Raw genomic sequence first — 11,338 nt, forward strand, 5'->3', positions numbered from 1 at the left:
GAGAGGGGGACACAGAATCGGAAGCAGGCTCCAGGCTCTGAGCTGGCAGCACAGAGCCTAACACAGGGCTTGAACCCATGAACTGTGAGATTATGACCTGAGCTGAAGTTGGCCGCTCAACCATCCAAGCCACCCAGGCGCCCCTGAAGTTTAATTTCTAAATTAAGTACAATAAGAGATTAACAACTAATAATAAAATAGAACAATTTAACAATACACTGTGATAAAAGTTAGGTGAATGTGTTTGCTCCTTCTCCCAAAACACCCCATTGCACTGCACTCATGCTTCTTATGATCACGTGAGATGCTAAGAAACAAGATGACGAGACAAGAGCGGTAGGACACAGGTCTAAGATGCCGCTCCAGGCTGCTACTGAGTTTCTGACCACATGTCATTTGCTTCTGGACCTCGGTTGATGGTAGGTAACTGAAACCATAGAAAGCAGCCCTGCGAATAAGAAGGGGCAACACTGAACCTTGTGGAGCCCCAGCGGTAGGCTGTGTGGTCTGTCCACAGCTCCTTCCCGTGGGAGGAAGTGGACCTAGACTTTGACTCCAGAGGGAGAGGAGGAAGAGCGGCAGCCACACTCTATATGTATGTGTATGTGTGTGTCTATGTGTATGTATGTGTGTTTACATGTGTATGTGCCTATGTCTGTATGTATGTGTCTGTGTGTGTCTCTGTGTGCATGTGTGTGCATGTGTGTTCATGTGTGTCTCTGTGTGTATGTATATATGTATTGTCCGTCTGTGTATATGCATTGTGTGCATACGTATATGCTTGCATGTGTGTGCATATATGCTCATGTGGACACATGGGGGTGCATGCAGGTGCATGTGTGTATGCATGTGTGTATTCATATCTTTGGTCATTTCTTTTTTTGTATTTATTTATTTTTTATAATAGTTTATTGTCAAATTGGTTTCCATATAGCACCCAGTGCTTCTCCCCACAAGTGCCCCCCACCATGACCATCACCACCTCCCTCCCCCTTCCCTTTCAGTCCATGGTTCATCTTTAGTATTCAGTAGTCTCCCTTGATCTGTGTCCCTCACTCTTCCCCACTCTGTCTTTCAGAAAGTCAGAGACAATTTAGATCTCAAGAGGCAGAAACTGCCTTCCCCCAAGAGTAATTCTGAGCGAAGTACCATGGATTGATCTCCATAAATGCCCATTTTTGCCATCCATGGGTTGGAGGCTACCCTGAGCAGAGCCCTCTCCAGATCCACAACCAGGCCCATCCTCACACCCAGCCATCAGTGAAGCTCCACTTCACTCAGGGGGAAGGACAAGAAGCTAGGAGGAGGGGGTGAGCTCCACATGGACCTAGGCAGCAATATGAGGGGACCAAAAAAAAGCTGGCAGTGGCTTGCTTTAAAAGTGAATCCCAGGGGTGCCTGAGTGACCCAGCTGGTTAAATGTACAACTCTTGATTTTGGCTCAGGTCACAATCTCACAGTTCATTGGTTCAAGCCCCACATCTAGCTCTCTGCTCTCAGCATGGAGTCTGCTTCGGATCCTCTGAGCCTCCCTTTCTCTCTGCCTCTGCTCTCCTCTCCTCTTCTCTTTTCTCTTCCCTTCCCTTCCCTTCTCTTCCCTTCCCTTCCCTTCCCTTCTCTTTTCTCTCTCTCTCTCTCTCTCTCAAAAACAAATAAAATAAACATTTAAAAAAGTATAAATGAATCCTAGGATGGCACAGAGTTCTGATTGGGTAGGACCTGAAAGACCCTGAGTCTTTCCTTTAAATGGTGCACCCCTGAGCCCAACCCCAGCCCCAGATCTGTCTGCTTCTCTATAAGACATGCACAAACATAGTAGGTTTACCTGCCTCAACACCCTAACAACTCTGCACCCTGGCAAAATTAAAGAATTCTTCACTAACACACTGTGCAGTCTTAGACAAGCCATGCTTTTTTTTCCTGGATCTCTAGTTCTCCAGACATAAAATGGGACAGTCTCCAAGGTTCTTGCCAGTTTTTACACTCTCCCCTCCTCTACTCCTCAACAGTATTGATGGTTGCACATGGAGGGGCCAATCCCATGCTCTATCCCCTGCCCCGTCTGCCCCATTTCAGCAGGTGCACAACTTTCTGAACAGTCAACCACGAGCAGCCTCCAGTCAGCAGGATTGAGTCTCTCTTCCAGGCCTCCTTTTATGCCACTTTCTCCTCCAACTCAGCTGTTCAATTCACCAAACTGTGGTCAGCACTGCATCATTTAGGGCATATTCAACTGACATGAACTGTGATAAAAAGGAGAAAAATAGAATGTATTACCTTCCCCACCTGAGAAGTCTGAGGGTTGACTAGCTTCATTCCCAGACTCATTCAGGAGCTCCAGTGATGTTACCAGCACCCTGTTCATCATCCATCAACCTAACCTTCCCTTGTTTGGGGCCATCTGCACACAGGCTCTTTCATCAGTGAGACTGTTTGGTTGCTACAGCCCCTCTGTTCTTACTGGCTCAGATCCGAGAGAACATACAGGGTTTCTCTTCCAGAATGCATAAAGGCCCTAGATTTGTGCAGAGCAGATCAGCCGAGGTCAGGAGTCCAGGGCCCTATGGAGCAGGGGGATCCTGGCGGGGAGCAAAGTTGGGGTAGAGGTAGATATTCTGCTTCCTAGTACCTCAGAAGAACTCAGAACCCAGGGTAAACCAGCAACTGCTTAAGGGAGAGATGGATACCATCATTCTGGGATTGTATCAACATAAGCGGAAATGTCCTGCCTCCACTTTCTCTCACTTCTTTGTCTTCCCCATCAGGGGAAGGTGTCGTCGCTACCACACGAGGCTTGGAAAATGAGAGCTCTACTTGATATTTTCTGGAGAAGGTAGGTCCAAATCTCTCAGGAAGCAACACAGGACTAGGCACACATAGCACCCCCAAAGAGCACACATGTGCATTCACATGTACACACACACACTGCAGAGGGCATGCTGCATTCTGTCCTGGGCTTACCAACAGGAGCTTTCCCACTACTCATCACTGTTCATTACTGCAACCAGATGGTGTGCTTCTGACCTGGGAAGGCTGGATCCCAGGAACACCACACTAAAGGCTTCACTGCCCACCTTCTACCTTCTGGTTCCCCCCTACCCCCATCATTCACCCTTGTGCCTGGCAGCCTTCCCTCCTGCCCCCAGGCAGGGCCACTCTGTCTCTTCCAAAGACATCTGCAACTGCAGGATAAGTGAATCAGAACATCAGATGCCTCCTCTTTGCCCAGAAATCTCAATTTGAACATTACAGTTTGTAAATAACATAAAGCAAATATATGTTGTTGTTGTTTTACACTTAATACCATGACAGCTGAAGAAAGCTGGAAATGGCAGTCTGCACCAGGCAGGTGGTTTGCATTTGGAAAGGCAGGGACAAGAGCAGAAAATACACTGTGTCAAGTCTATGGCCAGGTTAGAGAGGAGTCACTGTCATTCCCTCTGTCAGCCCCTGCCAGCCCAGGGCTCCCCCTCACCACCTCAGCTCAGATCCCCCAAATAAAATTCTGCACATCTCAGACCTTCTGCCAACAAAATGCCAGAAGACAGATTGAATGGATTTCATCCTTGTCCCTTCATCATGAGTCACCACACACAAACTCTCTTCCCACCTCCCCCACCTTAAATCACATCCATGTGAACCAGCCTGTCTCCCCTTGACCTCAAGGACCTGTGTACCTTCCTTTCTGCCTGGTAGCCCCAGCCCCACTCTGCCTGGGAGGGAGGATGGTCCTCATCATATTCATCTTATAAATTGCTTTCTCTCTGTACACCTGGGCTATCCCAGCCCAAGCCCACTGAATAGAAAATAAACGTTTAAAAGTGAGCAGGCTATCAGTGGAAACAATATTCATGACATTCAGTAGGGAAGGCAGGAGGTAAATGATGAAATTAAAGGCATTCATGGCAGGAGCCAAGGAGCAGTGAAACTGTGGTGCAGGGCATACAGGCTGTGGTGGGGTTTGTGGGGCCAGTCTGCCCAGCCCCAGCAGGTACACAGCATGGAAGCAATCCAGGAGGTGCAGGTAGATGAGCTGGGGACATGAGGTGAGGGAAGAAGGCAAGCAGGGAGAGTCAGGAAGAGAGAGGAGGTAAGCAGTAATTCTCAGGCAGAAATTTTTGTTTCAGATTAAGGGTCAGAGGGGAAGAACCTTCCCCCTCCTTTGTTTTCCCTGCAATTAGGTCCTAATAAGATAGAGTCGCAGTATACCTAACTGTGGGAAAGGAGATGGTAGGCAGGTGACAAACTGGAGAGCAATAAACCTGAGTTCCTGTGTGATTATTATGAAGACTAAATGAATTGTGATATTTAAAACACCCAGGGCACATGGTCAGTGTTGTGTACACATTCTCATCATCATCATTATCATTGCACTTATAAAGCTGACCTTGCTGACCCTGCAAAGCGGGCACTGGGGACATGCAGGTGAACAGAGAAAGCACTCCCCACCCCTCCATGACAGAGGAAGTCAGCTGTGGAGAAGTGCCAATCACTAGACAGGTGAAGTGGCAGGTTGGAGCCAGAGTAGAAGACCCCTAACTCTGTAGAGGCCACAACATGTGAGCTGGTCTTAGAGGGTCAGTGTGCTTCCTCTCCAAGGCTGGGCTGGATGAGCAGCTGAGGCTCCCAGCTCAGGCACTCCATGCCACTCAGACCCACAGGGACAGAGGTGGGGCTGCAGGGACAGCACACTGTGGCCTGGGCATCGTGGCTTCGCACTCAAAGCCAGCCTGATTTGCCCTCGACCTTGGGTGAAGCTTCCTTTTATCAAGGTCGCTTTGGAAACTCTGACTTCAAATTGTTTCCCAGGTTCAATCAACTTTCACATTCATAATACAACAGAGATCTACAGGGCCACTGAACAGAAAGCATCTGTAGCTTTTCATTTCCTGGCATGATTAGAAGAATAATCACGGTGCCTGGAAAAATAATAAAGGTGGTGTCTGATGTGGGATCAAAGCAGAGAGTCTGGCCACACACATAGGCCTGGAGCCACTATGACACATGGGCTCAAGTCTTCCCTGAGGAGAGAAGTGAGAAAGGGGATAGGCCCTTGCATCCAACCTGCACATGCCTGCTTAGCATCTGCACCAACTGGATGGCTGGGAAAATGTCTTCTATGTTGGCCCTTGGGCTCTTGAGCTTAGGAAGCAAGAGATGGAGGTGGAGGGAAATGCAGACACATTTCTAAAGGGCAGAGGGAGTGTCCTGGGAGCTGCTGACTGTCACATGTTCTCACAACTGCCCCTGCCCCCAGGAGCAGCCGCCCCATCCATGGAGCTGGGGACACACTTGGCTAATGGGTGCTGGGAAGCAGAGTTTAGTCTGACCTCACCAAGGGGGTCTTAGGAAACAAACACAGGGGTGCAAAAGAGCAAGCTCAGGAATGGAACCAAAATAGAAGGCAGCTGTCAGCTCTGACCCTACTGACCAGAAGCCTGTGTCAGATCCCTGTTCCCCCATCTGCCTGATGGAAGAAGCAGTTCCAGCTTTGCCTCCAGGACATCCTGGATGTGAGAAGGCAGGCACAAATGTGAACAATCATCCTGAAGGATTCCAGCTGGGCTGCCTGGCACTCCCTGAAGGAGGAATTAGGAGGGTAAAGCTCCCAGGTAAGTGGCCCCTGAGGCACTGTGCCAGAACTTGCAGGTATAGGAGATTTCTGGAAGCCTTGTAGGGAGGGGCCCCAGGAAAAAACACAGTCTGCTCCAAGCCCCCAGGAGACCACTGGGGCTGCAGTCTGGTCCTGCTTTGCCTGGACACAGAACCACTCCCCACCGGTCACTGTGCAAGTAAGTGCCCAGCACAGTTCTGGCCACACCAGCTCCCCAGATGTAAGTTTCCTTCTTTCCTCCCTTCTCTGGACCTTGGATTTGGCAGTTTTGAAGTGAAGGGATTCCAAGGGATACAGGAGTGCTGATGCATAGGAGCACGTGTACCCCAATGTTCATAGCAGCACTGTCAACAATAGCCAAATCATGGAAAGAGCCTAAATGTCCATCAACTGATGAATGGATCAAGAAGATGTGATATATATATACAATGGAGTACTATATGGCAATGAAAACAAATGAAATCTGGCCATTCATAGCAATGTGGATGGAACTCGAGGGTGTTATGCTAAGTGAAATAAGTCAGGCAGAGAAGGACAGATACCATATATTTTCACTTATAAGTGAAAGGGAAGAGGGGAAGGGGGATGATGGGCATGGAGGAGGCATGTGCACTGGGTGATATATGGAAACCAACTTGACAATAAACTATAAAAGAAAAAAAAGAAAAAAGAAATAAAAATAAAAATAAAAATAAAAAAATAAAAAAATTAAATGAAAGGATTCTACTTTTCTATGTCTGAGACCTTCCAGAATGCTCATCATGAAAGATTCACTGAGGAAGGTGGTATTCTTGAAGAACATTAACTGTGAGTTTCTTATTGAAATTATTAACTTACATGCTTCTCATCCCCAATATAATTTTCAGGGAAGTATTTTGTCTACTGTTACTGCCAACACTTAGAACATCATCTGATAACCATAGTACAAAAATGCTGCAGTCCAGACTGATGAATGAGTACCCTCCCGGCATGTCAGGATTTAAACAGCTATCATCATGAGGTGTCTGGGTGGCTCAGCCAGTTAAGCATCTGACTCTCGGTTTTGGCTCAGGTCATGATCTCGCAGTTCATGGGTTCGAGCCCCATGTTAGGCTCTGTGCTGACAGCTCAGAGCCTGGAACCTGCTTCTGATTCTGTGCCTCCCTCTCTCTGCCCCATCCCCACTTGTTCTCTCTCTCTCCCCCCCCCTCAAAAATAAAACATTAAAAATGTTTAAAAATTAAAAAGTGAAAATCTACCACCAAGTTGAAATTCACTCAGATTCGTACTGCATGCTAGACATCCCTTCAAAATACATGGGCAAGAAATGATGTGGGACTGGAACCTGAAAGCCTGGTTTCCAGCCCCAGTATAGTAACAGCTTTCTAGATAAAATATATCTTGGAGCATGTCCTGAAATCTCTGCCCCTGCTATTAGGAGAGAAATCTGGAAATGAGAGGGAAAACTCCACACATGATGCCATTCACCCCAGATGGCCCAGATACAAGAACATTTTGTATTGAAAACCAGGTCAGAATGAAAGGAGAATGTGCCTCCTGCAAAACAAGGTCAAGGTTATTCTTTCTCAAGGAGTAGGGACATGTTAGCTGGTTTTCCCCATCTAGAGGGAGAATTCTTCACATAGCCTAAACCAGGGGGTCTATCAAGAGGATTTATCTTCAAGTTCTATCTGCCTTTAGGAATCCCAGGAAGGATATCAGAAGTGGCTCTGCAGTGGAGACACAGGGCTGAAGCTGAAGACTCCCCTCCAGTTTCTGCCCCTTCACCCCTTCTAATGTGAAAAAGGCTGAGCCAGGGAAGACCTGCTGGTGTTCGCCAGAGCCTGTGGTAGCAGCACATGCAAGACACAGGGCTTGGCACTGGGATCTGGTTTGGCAGTGGTGGGTAAGAGTGGGGATGGTGAGGCAGAAAGCCAGGACCCAGATGGGGAAAGATCCCCAAAAGGAGGATGTATGAGGAATAGAAGACCCTAAAATAGGTGGCTGGGGAAAAGGAGAGCTTTCTAGAACAAGGATGTTTTTGTAAGAAAATCCCATCCTTTACAAAATGATGGAGTAAGTTATTTCCTAAATGCCACTATAGCAAAATAACTGCCTAGGTTTCCACTGGAGGCCAGGGAGGCCAGATGGGATAGAATTTGGACAGGAGTCGCCAGCTCCATGGTCATGTGATGGACATGGGCCTGACCCATTGCTGATCTCCAGGCAGAATGTGTTCCTACAAGCAATCCTCCCAGCTAAGCAGGCAGGGGTCTTGAAAGTAAGTTCTCCGAACTTAGATTTCCTCCTTCACAAACTGTGGATAATAAATAACATACTCCACAGATGCATCCAAAGTGTAGGGTGCATCTGATAAGGTACAGGAAAAAACTTTATAAACATACAGCCACTAACAACTAGAGTGACCACACTTAATTGCTGTTTTCTGTCTATGCCCAGCAAAGGAGAGCAGTCTGTTATGGCAGCACCCACTTAGCCCAGGCCTTCATGTAGAGACCAATCATGCCTTCTGTGCATAGCCTGGACTGTGTTTTGTACCCTGTGCTAGATTTTGTGGAGAAAAACGAGTCCGAGAAGCCTAGTTTTCAAAAAGTGTTGGTGTTCCTGCATTCTCTTCTCCATTAACATGCTCTCCCCATGGGATCTTGTCCACCCCTCTGGGGCCAGACACCCTCTGCACATTCTGGCTCTCAAATCACCCTGGGATAAGGACTGTCTAGTGGACACAGCTACCTTAAGGCCTGTATTAGTCAGCTCAGGCTGCCATAACAAAGTGCCACAGATGGGGGACTTTAACAGTAGAAATTTATTCTCTCACAGTTCTGGAGGCTAAAGTCCAAAGTCAAGGTCTGCAGCATTCGTTTTCCTAAGACCTCTCTCCTTGGCTTGCCAAAGGCTGGCTCCTTCCTGGGTCATGACATGGTCTCTCCTCTGTGTCTCTATACTAATGTCCTCTTCCTATAAGGACACCAGCCACATGAATCAGGGCCCACCCTAGTGAACTCATTTTACTTTAATCATATCATTAAAGACCCTATTTCCAAATACAGTCACATACTGACATTGGGGTTTGAACCCGGGATGGAGGACCACACGGTTCAGCCCACAACAGGGCTGGTCTCTGCTGCCAGTAACTCCAGTGTTCACTGAGTTAAGCCTTCTGCATCAAGCTGGATGAGGAGCTCCTCTGTACCACCTTACAATTCACCCCAGCTCCTCTTTCTCATCACTAAGGCCCACCCAACCTTGACCCTCAGAAAAGTGAGACCCTGACTCTCCATCTCTGGGCTCCCAGCACCTTGCATAGTACCTGAGCAACAGCAGTGCCCAGTAACTTTCTGGGGCATAAATGAATGAGTAAAGATCCACTAGGCTCTACCTTGGTCAAAAAGGAAATTCATAAGATGGCAGAGAGGAAGGAAGCTCTGTAAACTTCGTCTGCCCCATCTATCAAACTGAGAAGGACATTACTCTCAACTACAAGAGTGGGAGGAGAAAATACGGAATCCAGAAAGAAGACAACTTCAAGGATACCTGAGTGAGTGAGTGAGAGCTGGGAAGATTGAAAAACTGGCCAGCCTGAGACGGGCAGGGGAGGTGGGAGCCCCAGCCCAATGCAGGGCAAGCACACAGAGCCCGAGAGACAAAGGGAAGAGACAGAGAGACTGAACGTGCCCATAGTACTGTCTCTGGGGAAGAGGTAAAGAACGCTTAACCACGCTTAGAGAGAGAAGCTCACTCCATAGATAACTGCTGGGTAGCCCAAATCCTAAACCCAGGTGTTTCAAGGGAAGGAACAGCTTCCAGCCCTGCACCATCTCGGCAGGGAGTCAGCGGCCACGGCAGCAGCGGTGTCAGGGGCGCTCACTTCGACCTCAGTTTTGGGAGTAGGAGCACGCACCTCATCTCCATGGCTCATCTCGCCCCCAACATTGGCCACAGGAATCCTGAATCCCAGGTGGCAACGGGGAAAAAATAGCCCCCACCTCTGCACGATCCCGGCAGAGAGTTGGTGGCATGGAGGCCTGGGTGCGTGCTCAGCCTACAGGAGCTCCCAGCTCATTTCCAGCAGCTCCCAGCGCCTCCAGCAACAGCTGCGCACTCATTCCTCCCCCAATGCTAACGAGATCCCAGGAGGGATTGGGTCTGTGATAGCACGCACTTCACCTCCTGCTGCACATCACACTTCACCTCCTGCTGCACATCTCGCCTCAGGCAGGGGCAGCCGAAATCCCTGCCTGAGCCAAGACAAATCTATTCCTCCCCCTAAGAAGCCAGCCATCAAAGCATATACATCTCATCTGTGGTAGCATAAAAGTGCATGCACTGGAACTTTGAACGGAGGTGGGCCTGGAAAATACAACTTGGCTGAACCATGGCACAAGGAGATCAGATTCATTAGAGTGGCCTATAGTGCGTAGTTCAGCAGAGCTTGGTATGCCGCCTATCTAATCTCTGCAGACACCAAGGCTGAGCCTCTGAGAGCAGCCTCCGAGACCTACCACACCCAACCACGCCTGATCACGAGGGGGAGCTTCTATTTTTGGGTTGTTTTATATATAATTTTTTTCTTTTTCTTTTTTGTTCATTTTTTTCTTTTCTTCTTTTTCTGTACATATTTTTATTATTATTACTTTTTTTACGTAAATTTTTAAAAATTTTAACTCCTTGTTTTCCTTTCTCTTACCTCCTTGCAATCCAGATATATTCTCCTATATCTCATCCCTACCTCTCCCCTCAACTGGTCATAAACTTTTAGACTGTTCACTGTCTTTCTTGTCTCTGACCCCCTTTATTTTTTTCTTTTTTTTCTTTTTTCTTCTTTTCTTCTTCTCATCTTTCCATCTCTTTCCTCTCAATTTTCTTTCTTTTCTTTCGCTCTTTTAATGTGTTTGTTTGTTTGTTTGATTTGTCTGTGCATTTCTGGGTTACTGTTCCCTCTGTGTTTGTCTGTCTGTTTTCCTTCTTAGGGCTACACCAAGAAACAAGCCAAAGTGTGCATGACAGCGAGTCCCAAATATTGCTGAGTAGGGAAATAAAATATTCAATAAAATAAAATATTTTATTCAAAATAAAATAAAATATTCAAAGGCACAACAAGAGAAACTGAGAGACACCATTAAAAGAATATTTCCTGAAATGACAGGCCCTTGACAGTCAATAAGCCTCCTTTAACAGAGAAATATTAACAGGTGCACAGTGCACAACGAGCTTTCTAAAGGTGAAAGAGACGGACAACTAGCAAAAATGACAAAACGAAGGAACTCTCCCCTGAAGAACCTCCAGGATGAAGTCACAGCCACAGAACTACTCAAGGCAGATCTAGACAACATACTGGATCAAGAATTTAAAAACCTTGTCATAAAATTAATCGCTGGGGTTGAGAAAAGCATCAAAGAATCAACTGAGACAATGACTAGGCACTTTTTTTTTTAATTTTCTATTGTCAAATTGTTTTCCATACAACACCCAGTGCTCTTCCCCTCAAGTGCCCTCCACCATCACCACCACCCTTCTTCCCCCCTCCCCCCTCCGCCCCAACCTTCAGTTCATTCTCAGCATTCAATAGTCTCTCAAGTTCTGCATCCCTCTCTCTCCCCAACTCTCTCTCCCTCCTACGCTCGCCCTGGTTCTCCATTAGGTCTCTCTTGTTTTCCTGCTAGACCTATGAGTGCAAACATATGGTTTCTGTCCTTCTCTGCTTGGCTTACTTCACTCAGCATG

At 47.3% G+C, this 11,338-nt stretch overlaps 1 long non-coding RNA gene across 4 annotated transcripts in view; it reads right to left on the minus strand.

The window, feature by feature from the left end:
* Positions 1 to 1,891: 1,891 nt before the first annotated feature.
* The window catches only part of LOC115294085, a 59,870-nt gene continuing 50,423 nt past the window's right edge, over positions 1,892 to 11,338 (minus strand). For all 4 annotated transcript variants that reach the window (XR_003909751.1, XR_003909733.1, XR_003909741.1 and 1 more), the window contains one exon: positions 1,892 to 2,243. This is a non-coding gene — a long non-coding RNA (uncharacterized LOC115294085). The remainder of the gene's footprint in view (positions 2,244 to 11,338) is intronic.

The sequence above is a fragment of the Suricata suricatta genome, chromosome 1 (genome assembly GCF_006229205.1).
Source record: "Suricata suricatta isolate VVHF042 chromosome 1, meerkat_22Aug2017_6uvM2_HiC, whole genome shotgun sequence".
Lineage (NCBI taxonomy): Eukaryota > Metazoa > Chordata > Mammalia > Carnivora > Herpestidae > Suricata > Suricata suricatta.